Here is a 19,910-nt window from a genome sequence, read left to right on the forward strand (position 1 = left end):
TGAACACAAAATCCTGGTGAGACTGAAAGTGAAAATACGCTTTTTCCCAAAGTGGCTGCCAGGGGTCATCTAGTAGGACACAGTAAACAGCCATAGAGTACAACACTTCCTTGTAAAAAGGCACATTTTCTTGTAGTTCTCAGGTTTTAAGTTATTTCCTTTTATTACATAACAGAGAGTCTTAACAAAATCCCACAGACCAGTGCTTCAGAGAAGCCGGCTTTCTCGGAGCCTGGCCGCCACCAGCGGGTGACCTCCAGCTCTTCATTACTGCTCAGTGGTGAGGTGTTATCTGCTTTTGTGTGGAGTTTGTTTTGGTGACTAATAAGGGCAGATATTGTGAAAGCCCATAGAAATCATATTAACATAATCTGTAATTTCATGCCTATAAATGGAGCCATTATAAATAACTAGCTCACATGTAAAAATGTCAAATCTATATCAAAGATTTAAATTGTGATAAATTACAACCACTACAGTTATAACTTCCGAAACTCAAACCCTAGCAAACTTTTCCAGAAAATTCTTAGGTTCTCTCTCTATAATATTTCATAAGTCATTGAAATGAGGTTCACTCAGGTTCTTCAACCCTGACCATCCCTGGAGAACCTCGCGATGGCACTGGGCTGGGCTTCCACAAAGGGTCTGCTGTCCTACCACACCAGTGATGTGGTCCTTCCTGAGTACTTCTGCCCTTGGGCCACCTGGAGCCCTCAGGATGCCACAGTTTCCAGCCATCTCCGTTAGATTTGATAGGAGACGGTTCGCCCCCAGCTCTGTGTTTCTCTTTGTCTCTTGACCCCAACACAATAATGGGTGTTAAACCATCTCCTTTAGCTCCTCCTCTAGCTGGACTTATAGTTGGTAGAATTCTAAAATGACTCCAAAGATTCCTCCCCCCTCCCCCTGATGTGCAGTACCCCTTCCTTTGAGTATGGGTAGAACCTGGAAATAGGACAAAATAGTCACTCCATAATTAGATTATTTTACATGGCAAAGATGAGGGGATTTTTGCAGAGGTAATTAAAGCCCAGTTAATTTTGAGTTAATCCAAAGGGAGATTACCCTGAGTGGGCCTGACCTAATCAGGTAAACAATTTAAAAAATTCTAGAAATCAGAGATTCCCCTGGTGGCCTACAAGCATCCATGAATTCTACAGCTGCATAGAACTGAATTTGGTAACAACATTGGGAGCTTCTTAGAAGGAGATCTAAAGTTTCAGATGAGACCCCAGACCTGATCCCAATTTATGATACTGAGCAAAGTACTCATTGGAACTGTGCTTGGACTTCTGGCCTAGAGAAACTGTGGAATAATTAATGGATGCTGTTTAGGCTTCAAGTTTGTGGTGATGTGTCTTGCAGCAATGGAAAACAAATATAGCTCTCCTTATTCATAGCACCTTAAAAAACCTATCAAAGGGGCGATGCCTTCTTAATTTCCCACTTCTCTATAAACTTCTTTTCAGGTACTTCACAAAAAAATATTTTCCTTCTTTTCTTAACCCAAATTAAAACATTAATGTTCAGCAACCATTATTGAGTATCGATTCATGTCAAGGGACCTCCAAAACCTCTGCTTCCCCCATGTACATCACCCCGACCCATACATGCATACACACACACACACACACACACACACACACACACACAATCCCAAAGTAGACTCAGCCTGGTGTACTCTGCACATATAGAAATGGAAACTGAGACTGCTTTAATACAAGTAAGTGATGAGTCTTACGTACACTGAGGTCAACTATTATAAGATGCTCACTCCTGGCCTGCCACCCCTGGAAGCTGGGTCAGCCACTCTCATGACCTCGCTAGTCTCCAGGTATTTTCTGTCCTTCCTTATTATAAGTTTCCTCCTCAGCTGGACCTTTCTTGGTAATTCTGGGTGAATGTTCCCCAATTTAGTTTTATTTCCAGTCTGGCCTGGGAGGAAGTGCAAGAAAGGTCTGCCTATTCTGCCACCATCTTCTATCTTCTCCCTCCTTCCTCCCTAAAGATATTTTTTCCATTGATTTTTAGAAAGAAATGGAAGAGAGGGAAGGAGAGAGAGAGAGAGAGAGAGAGAGAGAGAGAGAGAGAGAGAGAGAGAAACAGTGATGTGAGAGAGAGACATCAATTGGTTGCCTCATGCACACGCCCCAACTGGTACTGAATTGCAACCCAGTGAGCAGGCTAACACTAACCACCGAGAAACACTGGCCAGTACTCCACTTGCCATTTTTATACTAGTGCTAGACATGGGTAATTGTAATTATCTTCTACTAATTTATTAGAAAAATAAGGAAGAATAATATTAATATCATATTAAAGTTGAAATGTTCACATGTGTAGAAAAAGTAGTCATTAATGCTATGCATTTGTTTACCCCTCCCTAAATATTAAATGGAAGCTATGGAAATAACATTAAAGTGACATTTTATTTTAAATTGAAATATTGAATTAAAAAGAGGTTAGGTAACCATGCATTTTTTTTTACATAACCTGGTAATAGATAGAGCGGGCTCTACAGAAGAGAGAAAATGATATCATGAATCCCATTTGGTAAATTGATATTCAGCAACTTTTTAAAAAAGCCCTCAGTAGTACTAATCAAAGCTCATGAGTGCACTGATCAGCCTGAGGTGAAAATGAGTGAGAGAAGAGGGGCATAGCTAAAATTAGTGAGAGAAGAAGGGGCACAGCTATTAACGTCTTTCTCTCTCTTTGACGTGAAAGAGAAAAATATCCTTGGGGAGGAAGGAGGGAGAAGATAGAAGATGGTGGCTGAATAGGCAGACCTTTCTTACACTTCCTCTCAGGCCAGATTGGAAATAAAACTAAGTTGGGGAACCTTCACCCAGAGTTACTGAGTGAGGTCCAGCTGAGGAGGAGACTTATATCAACAGAAGTGATGCAAACTGATGGAGATAAGTTAATGGAGAGAAAGGGACAGAGAGCAGAAGAGATTATGGTTCACGATTTCTCATCCCCTTGCACTACTGACATTTTGGGCCCCATAATTCTTAGTTGTGGGGAATTGCCTGTAATTAAGGATATTTAGAAATGTCCCTGACTTCCATAGCAATTCCAATATCATCCTCCTCAAGTTGTGACAACTGTAAATATCTCCAGACATTGTCAAATGTTCCCCGCGGGTGGGGGTGGAAATTGCCTCTATTGTGGACACTGCTATAGGTAGGTACACAGTGTTGTTAACTAAGGTGAAGGTCAACATTGTGGGTGATAACACTTATTAATAAGACATTTCAGCCTGGCCAGCGTGGCTCAGTGGCTGAGTGTCAATCTATGAACCAGGAGGTTACGGTTCGATTCCCAGTCAGGGCATGTGCCCAGGTTGCAGGCTCCATCCCCAGTGTGGGGCCTCGTGCAGGAGCACCCGATCAATGATTCTTTCTCATCATTGATGTTTCCACCTCTCTATTTCTCCCTTTCTCTCTGAAATCAATAAAAAATTTAAAAAATACATTTCATAATTATTATTTTGGAAATGCATTCATTCTTTATCAAACAAATATCTGCTGAATGTGTACTATGTACTAGGAGCTGTTTTAAGTGGTTGAGAATCATTAGTCAACAAAAATTCCTTCTCTCAATAGATATAATGATTAAGTAATCTTAAAGTATATTAGATGCCAAGAGGTGCTAAGGTAAAAAAAAAAAAAAGGCAAGATAAGGAGAATTAAGAGTGTGTTGGAGTGGTAGAGAAGGGAGTTTGCAGTTTTTAAATATGCAAATGATTAAACTAAGGCTGATTTTTTTTTTAAGTAAAGAATTATATTTTTCCTTATAGAGCTGAATGGATTATGCATAATAGGGACACAATATATTTACTTGTTCATTAAGCAATTATGCATTAAATTGCAGTTGATTTTCCAGGCACTGAGCTGAAAGATAAAGATATGATAATGGTTACTTCCCTCGTTGAATCTACATTTATGAGAGAGAGACCTCAATAAACACTCGCAAAATAGATATAAGTAGATTGAATAATTCTATAAGAAATGGCCCTGGCCATTGTGGCTCAGTTGGTTGAGTGTTGTCCTATACACCAGAAAGTGGCACATTCCATTCCTGGTCAGGGCACACATTTGGGTTGCAAGTTCCCATCCCTGGTTAGGGAACATAGGGGAGGCATCCAATGGATGTTTATCTCTCACATACACGTCTCTCTCTCTCTCTCTCTCTCTCTCTCTCTCTCTCTCTCTCTCTCTCCCACTCTCCCTCTCAAATCAATAAAAACATATCCTCAGGTGAGGATTAAAAAAAAGAAAAGTCATATGGTATTATGAGATATACTGAACTAGTGAGTCAAGGAGGGAATGTGTAAGTAAATACTTCCATGAAGAAGTGATCTTTTAGTTATATTTCCAATGGGGAAGGAGGTACAGAAAAACATTGTAATCAGAAAGAAAAAAATACACAAAAATCAGCGGTTACCAGAGCTCAGAGAATAAGGGGTACCATGGAATCATATGAGGAATAAGAGGTACATTTCAGCTACATGATGCAAAGCATATTATACATTTATTCCTTTATATTAACAGCAGTAAAAACCCAATGGCATATTTTAAATGGAGATGGGAAGGTGACATGATTAGATGTGGTGCTTTACAACCCTTTTAAAAGTATTTATGTGCATATTGCATATTATGTGTATTTCTTGAAGACTTTATTTTTATTACAAAATATATTTTCTCTAATAATTTTATGAATTAAAACCAACACTTTGCCAATTCCTAATGGATAATAACTGGATCTTACAAATTTGATTCAAAAGTTCCTCTAGGCACAAAGATGTTGAAAAGGAAAAACAAATGTGCACAGCTTTGCTGTGCCACAAAATCAACTGTTATTTAAAGTTAGTTTCTCTGTTTTCTTTAATTCTATCTTATTCAATCTATTCACACATAATTTTAGAAGTAGTTGAAAAGTGATATAAGAATAGAAAAGTGGAGTAGGTCAGTGGTATGTAAGAGAGGGTCAAGAATGATGTTATATATGGGGAGTTAGAATATGAAAATGTTGGCATTTGAAAATCTTCAGGGAAATAATGGACTATTCCATAGATAAATGATGTTAAGATAATTGGCTATTTATTTGAAAATTTAAAAAAAGCAATTCTGCCTTAAACCAAATGGAATAAATTAGAAGTTGACTAGCAATTTAAATGTAATACCATAAAAGGGAAAAAAATTATCTCTGCTATTACATCGCACAGAACTAATAAATGTGTTTTCCTCTAGGGAAGGGAACTGCAGTGCTGTGGGTTGGGGTGTCAGGGAACTTAATTGTTACTATTGCTTTTTGCATGGTTTAAATTATTTAGCATTATTTGCAGTGTTAAAACAATAAACTAAACTCACAGGGTCAGCAATGCTGCTTTGGGGAATTAATCCGATACAAATAATACAATCATCAATAATATGATCCTATAAAATACTAGAAGACATTTTATAACTGTGGAAATAAATAGGACTTCCTAATGCTGTTAATCTCAGTAGTGATAACATAATAGCCAGATTTGACTCTGTAAAAAAACTATAATATTTTTCACTTGAAAAACATCACAAGCAAAGTAAATAATAAAATGGCTGTGAAACTTAAGTAGTGCTCCTTAGCCTTTATTACTTATTTGGGTCCATTGAAGAATGGAAAGAACTGCTCCATCCCATGCTTTGGAACGGCCATTTTCCTATATATGCTGGTTCATCACTAAGCCTCATACATAATTCTCATCCTCATGTTTCTCCTTACCCTTGTCCTGGTTTCCTTGGCCTCAGACCTGTGTTGAATTTCTATATTTTAGAAGGTATATTCTATATACCTTCTTTGCTTTACTCATTATGAGGAGCACATTCTCCACGTAATAAATTGTTTTCAGAAAAAGAACAAAATTAGTATGTCTGTCTGTAGCTCTCTCTCTCTCTCTCTCTCTCTCTCTCTGTGTGTCTCTCTGTGTGTGTGTGTGTGTGTGTGTGTGTGTAGCCATTATTTCATACTGATACTTCTAATGCATATCTAATACCATAGGGCACATTCTAACCTTCCCTGGTCCTTATTTATAAGTCTTTTTTATAATAGTGAGAAACCTAGCTGTCATTATACACTATGTTTTTCTTATTTGCTCATACCTAGAATGTGCATAAAAAACTTCAAAACTGCTAACTCAGATATCTGCAATAAATAAAACTACCAACTAGAGTAAAACATGTGTATATAGTATTTTTCTATGTTTAGCCTTAGAGAGTAAAGATAATGTTTTCCAAGGTTATTTATATTGATTCTCCCCTGCCCCATCAATGAGTTATTCATTTACAGTAAAGCCAAGTTCATTTGTTTTTTGTTTTTATTCCATTTCAGCCAACAAACCCCATCTCTATTGATTTTATTTATTTATTTATTTATTTATTTATTTATTTATTTATTTATTTATTTACGTGACTGTCTAAACCATGAATATAGCTGTAAGCATCATAAGTATATAAACAGATTTACTCAGAGTAGTGTCACTACCCCTCCTATCTCCTATGATTCCATCTAACCATTTCTCTCATTCTTCCCACCCAGTTTCTAAGCACACCCCTGTAGACCATTATGAACCTCTTGACGTATGCCTTTTATTTCATTAGTTTCTTATTTTTGCCTCCTATGTTTCCCCTTAAACCAATGAGAGGATGCATTTATTTTATTTCCCCATATTTCTTGCATTAAACTTTTTGGCCTTAGCTTTCTTCGTGTAATAATATAAAATGAAATCACCCCTTATCAGTTCATAGTGATTGTCTTCTCTTTTTTTACAGATTCATAGTTCTCCATCATGTATATTTTATTTAACCACTCTCCTATGTATGGGCATTGCCATGGTTGTGTCCAGTTATGGTTAAATACACTACTGCAATGATTACACTTGTACATATGAATTTTGGGTAAATTACTAAGTGTGGGATTGCTGAATTAAAAGGTAAGTGGGTATGTAATTTTGATACATTTTATTAAATCATACTCCAAAATGCTGCACCAGTTTATATTTCCACCAATATTATCTAGGAGTGCATGTTTCTCCCCAAAAGCCTAGATAATAGATTGTTATCAGACTTTTATTGCCTATTTTTAAAATAAGAATCAGACTCTTAGTATTGTTTTAGTTAAAATTATGCCTGTGATTAAATACATTGGCTTTTGTAAAGTTAAAGGGCATTTTACGCCTATTTTGTGAATTATCTCTACATGTCTTTTTTATTGGATTTTTGGCCATTTCTCCCGTCAATATTTATTGGTACTTTATATGTTATGATATTAACCCTTTATCTATAATATAAGTTGTAAAAATTGTTCTCAGTGTGTCGGTTGTCTTGTGACTTCATTCATGCTGTCCCTTTGCACAGAAAAAAAAGCACCCCAAAAATAAATCAACAAAACAAAAAGGCAACCCATCAAATGGGAGAAGATATTTGCAAACAATACCTCCAGTAAGGGGCTAATATTTAAAACATAGAACAAATGCATACAATTCATCAACAACAAAAACAATCTTATTGAAAAATGAGCAGAGAACCTGAATAGACACTTTAGTAAACATTCAGAGGGTCAACAGATATATAAAAAGATGCTCACCATCTAGTTGTAAGGGAAGTGTAACTCAAAACCACAATAAGTTACCACCTGACATCTGTTAGAATGGCTATGAACTGATAAGGAGTGACTTCAGATTCTATTATTACACAAAGAAAGCTAAGGGCAAAAGAGTTTAATGAAAGAAAAAAAAGAGGAAATACTGGGTGTACCGGTTAATAATGCAGATTATTTTTCAATAGATGGAGTTACACATATGTTGATATATATACAATTTGATATGTATGCTATTTTGTTGTATTGACAATAAGCTCCAAAACTTCATATGTCAAATTTGCTGAAGGTGTTAACATCATAGATATTTTTACGCTTAAAAATGTCAAATTTCTTGCCAAGAAAAGAACATTTGTGGGAAGTTTTAATTCATTATTTTGAAGAAAAAGTTATCATACTTCAGGAAGCTTATGGTGAACATGCTCCATCTCAAGATACTTGTGAATGCTGGTTTAAACACTTTAAAAGTGATGATTTTGATGTGAAAGACAAAGAACATCCAGGTCAACTGAAAAAGTTTGAAGACCAACAATTACAAGCATTATTGGATGAAGATGCATGTCAAACTGAAAAACAACTTGCAGAAAGATTGAACGTTGCTCAGCAAACAATTTCCAGTTGTTTACAAGCAATGGGAACGATTTTAAAAGGAAGGAAAATGGGTGCCACATCAACTGAATGAAAGACAAATAGAAAACTGAAAAGTCATCAGTAAAATGTTGCTTCAACGGCACAAAAGAAAGTCTTTTTTGCATTGAATTGTGACTGGTGATGAAAAGTGGATTTATTTTGAGAATCCCAAATGCACAAAATCATGGGTTGATCCAGGTCAACCATCAACATCGACTGCAAGGCCAAATCGCTTCAGAAAGAAGACAATGCTCTGCATTTGGTGGGATCAGGAAGGTGTGGTGTATTATGAGCTTCTAAAACCAGGTGAAACCATTAATACTGATCGCTACCAACAACAAATAATCAATTTGAACCACACTTTGTTCGTAAAACGACCAGAATGTGCCAGAAGACACAGCAAAGTAATTTTGCTTCATGATAATGCACCATCACACACTTCAAAACCAGTTAAAGACACGTTAAAAGATCCTGCCTGGGAAGTATTAACCCACCCGCCATATTCACCAGACCTTGCTCCTTCAGATTAACACTTGTTCTGATCGATGGCACACGCACTTTCTGAGCAGCACTTCAAAACGTAGGAAGAAGTGGAAAATTTGGTCTCTGAATGGTTTGCCTCAAAACAAGAAAAGTTCTATTGGGACAGTATCTACAAATTACCTGAAAGATGGGGGAAATGTGTAGCTAGAGATGGACATTACTTTGAATAAAGCACTTTTGATGTGTCTCTTGAAATTATCGCGTTTGATTTACAAAATCTGCATTATGAACCGGTACACCTGGTAACAAAATAAATGCATTCTCTCATTTGTTTAAAGAGAAACATAGGAGGCAAAAATAAGAAACAAATGAAATAAAATGCATATGGCAAGGACTTCATAAGGGTCTATAGGGGTGTGAATAGAAACTGGGTGGAAAGAGTGAGAGAAATGATTAGATGGAATCATAGGAGATAGAAGGGGTAGTGACACTTATCAGTGGGCTTCAATAGTGTTTAAAGAACTACAGCTCAATCTGGTTAGGACTCTTAGAAAGAATGATTTTATTCAAAGCTTGTGTAGTCGAAAGGTTTGGTTCAGGGTGAATTTTGCTCCAGAAGGCAAGGTTGGCCATGGGGGAAACTCTCAGATGGTCAGGAAGAGAGTCAAGTCCCATGGCTTATTAGCTCAGGTACTTCTTGCACTTTATATCTTAGTCAAATCTCTGAACATCTGCCATATATTTAATGGGACTCATAGACTACAGAACGTCCTTAAAGTTAGGTTTTAAAAATGAATATGCTGCAATGAAGATGCATTTTTTTCTTCAGATAGTATTATATTTTTATTTTATTTTTAAGGCTTCTAATTATCCTCTTGAGGATCTATGCTTTGAATTTTTGGAAATGTCTTAATGTCATTGTATGATTTTTTATTTTTATCTACTACTAGAGACCCAGTGCATGAAATTCATGCACTGGGTGTGGGGGGTGGGGGTGGCCTCAGCCAGGCCTGTGCCCTCTCACAGTCTGGCACCCCTCACTCCTTACTGCCTGCCTACTCGCTGCTCCTTACTGCTCGGCTCTCTGATTCTTAGTGCTGCTGCGGAAATGGGAGAGGCTCCTGCCACCGCAGCTGCACTAACCAGGCTTGAGCCTGGCTTCTGGCTGAGAGCCCTCCCCCTGTGGGAGCGCACTGACCACCAGGGAGCAGCTCCTGCACTGAGTGTCTGTCCCTTGGTGGTCAGTGTGCATCATAGCGACCACTCGTTCTGGTTGTTCCACCATAATGGTCGCTTAGGCTTTTTTTACATAGATATTTAACCATAAATGGTACTACTAGTAAATAAGGTAATTAAGAATCTTACTATAATTTGTAAAATATAATAAGTAGATATTTTAATATGTTGCAGTGACTTTAGGCACAAAACACAAATTTATATATGTAAAAATTATACAATTTCCTTTTATTTTAAACATACTATAGAAATGTTGGGACTTAGATGATTTCCTTAGATGTTTATGAAATTACTAGAGGCCCGGTGCATGAAATTTGTGCACGAGGGGGGGGGTGTCCTTCAGCCCAGCCTGAACCCTCTCCAATCTGGGACCCCTCGGGGGATGTCCGACTGACCATTTAGGCCCGATCCCACCGGGATCGAACCTAAACGGACAGTCAGACATCCCACTCGCAATCCAGGACTACTGGCTCCCAACTGCTCACCTGCCTGCCTTCCAGATTGCCCCTAACCGCTTCTGCCTGCCAGCCTAATCACACCCTAACCACTCCTCTGCCAGCCTGATTGATGCCTAACTACTCCCCTGCCAGCCTGTTTGCCTCTATCTGCAGTCCCCTGCAGGCCTGGTCACCCCTAGCTGCCCTCCCCTGCAAGCCTGGTCACCCCTAACTGCCCTCCCCTGCAGGCCTGGGTCTCCCCACAACTGCCCTTCCCTGCAGGCCCGGTTGCCCCCAATTCCCTCCTCTGCCGACCTGGTCACCCCTAACTGCCCTCCCCTGCAGGCTTGATCGCCCCCAACTGCTCTCCCTTGCAGGCTTGGTCCCTCCCTACTGCCCTCCCCTGCTGGCCTGATCACCCACAACTGCCCACTCTTGCAGGCCTGGTCCCTCTCAACTTCCTTCCCCTGCTGGCCATCTTGTGGTGGCCATCTTGTGTCCACATGGGGGAAGCCATCTTTGACCACATGGGGGCAGCTATCTTGATCTTGTGTGTTGGAGTGATGGTCAATATGCATATTACTCTTTTATTAGATAGGATAGAGGCCTGGTGCATGGGTGGGGGCCAGCTGGTTTGCCTGGAAGTGTGTCCCGGATCAGGGTGGGGGTTCCCTTGGGGCATGGGGTGGCCTGGGCGAGGGGCCTGTGGTGGTTTTCAGACTGGCCACGCCCCCTGGTGACCCAAGCAGAGGCCCTGATATCTGGGATTTATTTATCTTCTATAATTGAAACTTTGTAGCCTGGAGTGGAGCCAAGCCTCCTGCTCACTCTGTGGCTGCAGCCATTTCTGTTGGAATTTATTTATCTTCTATAATTGAAACTTTGTACCCTTGAGTGGAGGCCTGGGCCTGCCAGGGTGTGTGAAAAGCTTGGCTTTCTCCATCGCCAGGGAAACCCAAGCCTCCCTCCTGCTCGCTCTGTGGCCGCAGCCATCTTGGTTGGGGTTAACTTGCATACTCGCTCCTGATTGGCTGGTGGGCATGGCTTGTGGGCGTGGCTTGTGGTGTAGTGAAGTGATGGTTAATTTGCATATTACTCTTTTATTAGATAGGATTTTTATAATAGTGGATAAGGGAAGGATGGCAATATGAAATGTTTCTGCAAATTAAGGAAATTAATGTTTTTTGTTTTTGTATTCTATGGTCTTCATTGTAGCCTAGGGTTAAATACTGTGAAGATCTCCTCTAGAACATTAATTATGAGGAGACATTTTGTGGATGACTATTTATTTTTAATTAATAAAAGTAGAAATTCTTATTTACATTTTGGGAAGTTTCCAACAAACAAACATATTTCTCCTGAAAACTAGATTTATATGAACAACAACAACAAAAATAATCCAAAAGTTTAATTTTTATCCTGAAGTTTCAATTTCTGACTCCTACCAGAGTTATTAATTAGTTAAATTGACTAATTGTATTCTTTCATTTTTGTCTTATTTTCCCTGCCCACACTCTGGAAAAGTTCATAGTAACCAGAAAAATGGGTTTGTGATGGAAGTTTAAAAAACGATTTATTACTGGGCACATGATTAAAACTAATAACAGTGGGTCCCAATTTCACATGATGTGCTGATATAGAACAACTAAACAGGATGTGAAATCAGACTCTCAACATATGGAGTTATGTTTAGGGGAGGCAATGTAGATGATACTATTAATAAAGATTGCTATGATAATGTGAATGAAATCATGTAACCACAAATAAAATGTCTAAAAAGGTAAGTATCATAATTTGAATTTGCTTTGGTTGAACATAAGAAAAATTATAATGATGATATGTATTTGGGGGTTATGAAAACATTTCAAATTATTATTTAAACCAAAAATGATGTGTGAGGTTCTAGAAATGAACATCTATGAGAACATTTTACACCTCTCTTAACCTTTATTAATAACACTCCTTTATGGGGCTGACCCTTTCTTACTTGGACCTCCCATTTTTCCTCTCAAAGAGCAGACAGCACTTTTGGTCTAATATCTGCATCTTATCTTTTCTCTGGTTAAGGTGCTCTTGGCTGCTTCTGAGGGCCACTCGGGATGCCTTTTCTCTTTCAGTCACAGGGGTTCCTGGCTTCCAGCAATCCACATTTTACTCTATATAGTCATATGATTTTGCTTCTGAGTTTCAAAGGTAGAAATTCATAACAGTTTTGTAAAACATTTTATTTGCAAATTTTGTTTTATTATGAATTTACTTTTAATATAACAAAACTGTAATGACATATTTGATAAATAATTAAATTAAAATACATTCCAATTTATGTCTGAAGGTTCTGATTAAAAAAGGACTAATTTACTAAAGGCAGGTAAAACTTTATAAGAACCTAGTCATAAACCTATTTTTTCTTAAGTAATCACATACCTAGAGCAGAGTGAAATAGTTACTAATTAAATTCACTATGAGTCATCAGTAAAAGTTAAATTATACTGATATATTCTGTTTACTAGGGGATCATTATATGCAATATCTAAGATTTTTATCAGATAATGTGAAAATAAATATTTGTAAAAGAGAGCCTTTGGCAGCAGAAAAAATTCCCTCCTCCAAAACAATCCTGTGGTCATGCCAGATAAAGTCCATGTTTTGATCAAATTCTTCCAGGTATTCTGATGTGAACTACAGAACTCATGCAATTAAAGGCACATCTTCTAACAATGCCCTTCAGCCAACCACAGACAGGCCTAGTGATACATCCTAGATGCTGTTGGGATTGAAAGGTAAAGGTCTATTCAGTACTTTCTGTAGACTTCACCCTTGATGTGCTCACGGGTGATCAAGAATAAAAAGTGTGTTTTAGTTAGCACATTTAATAGTTTGTTTATAAAAGAGAGCTTTGGTCATACTACTCTAGCTGTAAAGATCAAATTTTATTTAAAAAATATTCAAGACTAAGGCTTACTGAGGCATGTGGTTAAATGTCAAGGGATTTGTAACAGTTTCTTCTTTATAACAGTGTTTTTTTTCTTCTGGTGTTTTGTGTTGTTTTTTGTTTTTGTTTTAATTTCCCTTCTGGTAGCAGCCATTCAGTGTAATTTAAGAATGAAAAACAGTGTTAATATAGCCTTTCATGTACGTGTTTGGATTCTGCTGCAGTATCCGCACTTCTGTGGTTAGACACATGAGGCTTACTTTTAGCTTTGGGTTGTGCCTTCCTAAACTAAATTGCATGTAGAAGATTTCTTATTTTTATTACTGTTAATGATAGTTTTAGAAAAGTGGCAAAAAGAAACAAGTCATTTAATACTAGGACTATTTTGGATCCTAGTTTTATGGTAATTGAAATAAGAATTTTTGATGCAAAAGAATCAGTGACCCCAGAATGGTTGCTCCTTAAAACAAGTATGATTACATCAGTCTCCTCCATAAGACACTATTAATATACATTTCAATAACTTAATAATGTATAAAATTTTTGATTTGGTTTAGACTTTAAGTTTCACAAGTTGAACTATTTCGTTTTTTAAACATATTTTAGGAGCAGAGAAAAAAATTTACTTATGAATTAAAATTATCCATGGTGGATAGTGCTCTATCTCTGCAACATCAATGAAATCAGAATCTCTGGGGGTGGAACCAAGGTCTAGGCATTTTCTTTTCCTAGAATGGGGCAGCCTGTATTAGAAGATAAAATACAGATACTGAAAACATCACCAAAAATTTATGTTATTGCATAGATTAGTAAAACCTTGTAGCTACACACTGGTCAAAAAGTCGAACTTTGTCAATCTCACTCCAGAAACTCTTCCATATACCCTATCTCAGTGGTTGGCAAACTCATTAGTCAACAGAGCCAAATATCAACAGTACAATTGAAATTTCTTTTGAGAGCCAAATTTTTAAACTTAAACTTCTTCTAACGCTACTTCTTCAAAATAGACTCTCCCAGGCCGTGGTATGTTGTGGAAGAGCCACACTCAAGGGGCCAAAGGGCTGCATGTGGCTTGCGAGCCGCAGTTTGCCAACCACTGCCCTATCCCAATCACAACAATCTACGTCCACCCAATATAGCCACTATGTGATGTGGGTGTTAATCTCTTCTTGGCGTTCGTTCTTTAGAGTTTTATCACAAGACTATATTCTGGACACTATAATTTAGTTTTTCTCATTTTAAAAGCATTGCTATTTCTTTTATCCCCTCATCCTTTTTTTTTCCTTTACAGGTTAACTTTTAAAGTGCTTAATCAAGTAGAGACTGAAAATGGGGATCTTCTAATTCAATAAATTTGCTTTATCTACTATTTGGTTATCCAGTAATAAAGTTCATAGAAAATGGGAAAAATAAATGCATGGTTTTCCCTCTTTATTTACCAGTTTTCAAGATAATCCTTTATTTCCCTATCCCCCTCCACTTACATTAATTTTATGTGTTCATAGATTCAACCACATTTGCTATGTTTCAATTGATTGCATTTCCTCTAAAAAGGAAGTTCCACTTTTCCCATCTTTGAGAAGGCGTTTGTTCAGATTGCCTCCTAAATTCTTTTGGCTTGACCTGAGTTAGATAATTTCCTTGCAATTGATATAACATGTTCTAGGCTCACCATATGCATTTCTTGACCTAGCTTTAGAAGGAGGTTTTTTGTTTTTTTTTTCCAAAAAGGCCTGGTTTTGTTTATTGTGTAATAATATTTCAATACCACAATCTTAGTACTTGGAATGTTTCATGCTACTTATTGATAATTGCTGCTAGGTCTCTTCGAGGATAAAGCTAGAAGTAGATATATGATATATGTAATATAGGATTAAAAAAAACTCATAATCTCATACTGATTCTTCCAATTCAAATTTTTCTTAGATCACTTTTTACTTAACTTCTTCTGTATAATATATCTCCTTTCATCAGTCTCAAGGGCATAGGTGATGCCAATTTAGAATCTATACTAATAAAAGGGTAATATGCAAATTGGTCACAATGCCCTCACAGTAACAACTGAACATCAGGCTGCGTGGGGCGACAAGGCTGGCAGGAGTGTTAGCGAGAGACAACCAAACGACTCACCAGCAGGCTATGTGGGGCGACCAGGCCGGCGGGGGTGTTAGGGAGGGATGACCAAACGACTGACCAGCAGGCCGTGTGGGGTGACCAGGCCGGCAGGGGGGGCAGTGAGGGGCGACCAAGCTGGCAGAGAGGGGCAGTTGGGGGTGACCAGGCCGGCAAAGGAGGTAGTTGGGGTAACCAGGCTGGCAGGGGGGGGAAGTTAGGAGTGATCGTGCTGGCAGGTAGAGGCATTTAGGGATGATCAGGCTGGCAGGGGGGGCCATTAGGGGTGATCAGGCAGGAGGCAGGTGAGCAGTTAGGAGCCAGAGGTCCCAGATTGTGAGAGGGATGTCCAACTGCCGGTTTAGGCCTAAAACCCACGATCAGGCCTAAACCGGCAGGCAGACATCCCCCAAGGGGTCCGGATTGGAGAGGGTGCAGGCTGGGCTGAGGGGACCCCCTCCCTCCATGCACGAATTTCATGCACCAGGCCTCTAGTCTACTATAACTACTTATTTATCCAATTTGGCAATCACAGTAGTCTCAGAATAGCAGTATTGATAGTACCACTACCAACATAATCCTACTAGGTGTATATTGGCCACTATAGACTATGCTTTCTCCTTTATAATCTCTTTTGATTGTAGTTCTACAAGTAATTATACAGGGTAGGGCAAAAGTAGGTTTACAGTTGCAAGTATGTGAGTTTATACTTGTATTGTTATTATTTATTTACTAGAGGCCCGGTGCACAAAATCTGTGCATGGGGGGGGGGGGCCCTCCCCTCAGCCCAGCCTGCACCCCCTTCAATCTGGGACCCCTTGAGGGATGTCCAACTGCTGGTTTAGGGATCGGGCCTAAACCGGCAGTCAGACATTCCTCTCACAATCCGGGACTGCTTTCTCCTAACCGCTCGCCTGCCTGCCTGATTGCCCCTAACCCCTTCTGCCTGCCAACCTGATCACCCCCTAACCACTCCCCTGCTGGCCTGATTGACACCTAACTGTTACCCTGCCATCCCAATTGCCCCCAACTGTCCTCCCCTGCCAGCCTGGTCGCCCCCAACTGCCCTCCCCTGCTGGCCCAATCACCCCCAACTGCCCTCCTCTGCCAACCAGATAGCCCACAACTGCCCTCCCTTGATGGCCTGTTCTCCCCCAATTGCCCTCTCCTGCCAGCCATCTTGTGGTGGCCATCTTGTGACAACGTCACGCCAGCCATCTTGTGATGACATCGCACAGCGCCACCTAGGCTTTTATTATATAGGACTAGAGGCCCAGTGCATGAAATTCATGCACAGGTAGGGGTTTCTAGGCCTGGCTGGCGATCAGGGCCAATCGGAGCCTTCTAGCTGCCAGCCGGGGCCTCCTTTCCTTGGATGTCAGCTGCCGGCCAGGGCCTTCCTTCGATCTGGGGGCGGCGCAGTCAGCACACATCATAGCGAGCTATCAGTCTCCTGGTCAAACTCCTGTGGGGACAATTTGCATATTAGGCTTTTATATATATAGATTATTGTATTATTTTCCATACAAACCACTGTCAATCTACTTTTGCCCCACATGCATGTTTAATGCTCACCACAAGTCTGTGCCAATGTTTATCTAGTTACTTGGCTGCCCAAACCTTTCCCTGTAGTAGATTTCTCAGGAGGTCCTCATGGAAAAATACTCTCTGAGTTCTTATATATTGATAACATTTTACCTATACCTTTTGTACTTCAAAATCAGTTTCCATTAACTTAAAATTCTTGGCTCACATTTCATTTCTTTTAGTGTTTTGAATATTTTATTCCATTTTCTTTTGGCAAAAGGTAATGCAGTTGAAAAGTCTGGTGATAGTCTAACTTGCTGAAGTTAAGAACTTTAAGTGCAGAGAGGTCAGCAAACAGCAAGAGCTCTGTTCTTCGTTCAGGGCTATTAATAAAGGAACAAGACCTAGTATTTCAATTGTCTGCCATAAACTATGTGCTTTATGTGTGATAGGCACACTTTCAAGGTGTCTATAATTTGATAAAAGTGGGCTTTAGGCTCAAATAAACATATTACCTTAGAACTGAGGAACTGGAATTCAAACACAGGTTTACTTAACACTTAAAGCCAAGATCAGTCTATCAGGCAATTGCTGTTCTTTGGACAGGGTGACTGCATATTCTGTTTGGCCTTGGAGAGTCCCAGTTCATGCCTGTTGTTCTGTAATAATTACTTATAGGCTCTCCCTTTGCTCTAAAATGTTCTGTTTTGGAAGGTAAATTATATATGCAGGCACTATTTCTTGACCATATAATGATGCATTCAACTTTAAGCTCTTCGATAAGCAAATGAGAGCACACATATTGAAACCATGAACTTCTATATTTTCAATGCCCGCTCCTCATCCCAATTGTGTTGCATTGGTATCCTTTTAGTATTTTCTGTTTACATTGCTATGGAAACTTCTTATGACTCTAAATCTTCCTGAAAATGACAGCGAAGAAAAACAAAACATTCTTTTGCCTACTTTAGATGTGCAAGCCTTTCTTTTTTATGTGGTTCATGTAATAGCCTTCTGACTTTCCTTTGTTGGAGGAAACGACCTGTTTTAGTATAGAAATCATAAGGTTTGGCTTGCTAAAATCATGATGGGGTGGGGGTGGCCATTTTTCTGGGATAGTAAACATTCTATCATTTGTGACCTCCTCGGGGGCACTAAATTCTATTGATATTAATGGTGAAACATGGTATGGTTTGAGAGCCTGATGACATGTGGTCAATCAATTTAAGTTCCTAAGAAAGAGACACTCGGTCTGTAATGGTCCTCCAGGGGAGCTGGATACTGCATTAATGCACAGAACCGGAGACAAGGAAAGAAATTGACACCTAAGTTCCCACCCTCTGGAAGCTAACAGCAATTTCAGAAACGTACACTATGCTGTGGTTTTGCGAAATTGCCACACCAAGTAACGAGAAGAAAAGCCCTGAGGAGTTGTTTGTCATACTGATAGCATCAGGGCTTGTTTGCCAGGAGAGATTCTGTCACAAATCTAAATGGGTCCAAAGTAGACACCAGATACCAGACTCTACTTTCTGAATGTGAGCGCTCTGCTGGGGCTCAGCGGCTTGGATGTAGATTCCACTTGCACACGGGATGCCCGTTGAGTTTATTTTGGGTAGTGTGTGCTGATGACTATATGTGTTACTTTAGTGTTTACAGAAGGTAAGAGCTTTATACTATATCATTATCTAATCATTTTTAATATTAAAGTGATACCCACTCATTAAAATAAATTCAGAATAGAAAGGGTCATTTACAAATAGAAAAGAAAGGGTCAAATAGAAAGTGAAATGGACAGGTGGGGTCCCGTTGGCCCAGTCCCAATGGGCAGATCGGAGCCAGGCCAGCTGGGGGGAGGGGCCGTGGGCAATTGGCTGGTAGGCCCTGCCCCCGATTGGGGTGGTGGGGGCCGATCTGTGGTCAGAGGCTGGGGAAGGGGCCGTGGGAGGTTGTCCAGCTGGCCCCACACTGGATTGGTGTGGGGAGGGCCTATCTGGGGTGGAGTTGGCTGTGGGGAGGGCCCACGGGCCAACCAGGGTGGTGGGGGCTAGCCATGGGGAGGAGCTGTGGGCAGTGGGCTAGCCAGCCCTGCCCCCAAATGGGGTGCGGGGGACTAATCAGGTGCCAGAAGCCTGGGGGAGGGGCCATGGGCTGTTGTCCGGCTGGCCCTGCCCCTGATAGGAGTGGGGAGCTGATTGGGGGCAGAGCTTGCTGGGGGGATGGGCCCTGGGCTGATCGGGGTGGTGGGGGCCCCATCAGGGGTGGGGCTGGCTTGGGGGGAGGGGCTAAAGGAGGTTGGCTGGCTGGCCCCACCCAATTGGGGTAGGGGGAGCAATCAGGGGCGGGGCCGGCCAGGGGGTGGGGCTGCAGGCCGATCGAGGTGGTGGGGGCCCATCAGGGGCAGGGCTGGCCAGGGGGGAAGGGCCGCACGGGGGTTGGCCATCGGCCCCACCCCTGGATCGGGCCGGTTCACTGGCAGCAGTGGGCATCACAGAGACCAGTCATTCCGATTGTTACAGCATTCTGTTCGCTGGCTTTTTATATATAGATTCAAGGCCCAGCACACGAAATTCGTGCACGGGTACGGTCCCTAGACCTGGCCTGCGATCAGGGCCATCTTCCCCAGCTGCCCACAGCCGGCCCCACCCCTGGTTCCTCATTTGCCATCTGGTGATCAGTACCTGACAGCCGGGTGAAGGGGCCAAGAGGTCGGCTGTTCCCACCCGCTCGCCAGCCCTGCCCATGCCGCTGGTGGCCATCAGGCATTCGGAGCCTGCTGGCCGGGGAAGGGACCAAGAGGTAGTCAGTGTGCCTCATAGTGACTGGTCCAGTGGTCGTTCTGGTCATTCTGCCATTAGGGTCAATTTGCATATTACCCTTTTATTATATAGGATAATCACTTTTAATATTTTGAA

The sequence above is a fragment of the Eptesicus fuscus genome, chromosome 7, assembly GCF_027574615.1.
Source record: "Eptesicus fuscus isolate TK198812 chromosome 7, DD_ASM_mEF_20220401, whole genome shotgun sequence".
Classification (NCBI taxonomy): domain Eukaryota; kingdom Metazoa; phylum Chordata; class Mammalia; order Chiroptera; family Vespertilionidae; genus Eptesicus; species Eptesicus fuscus.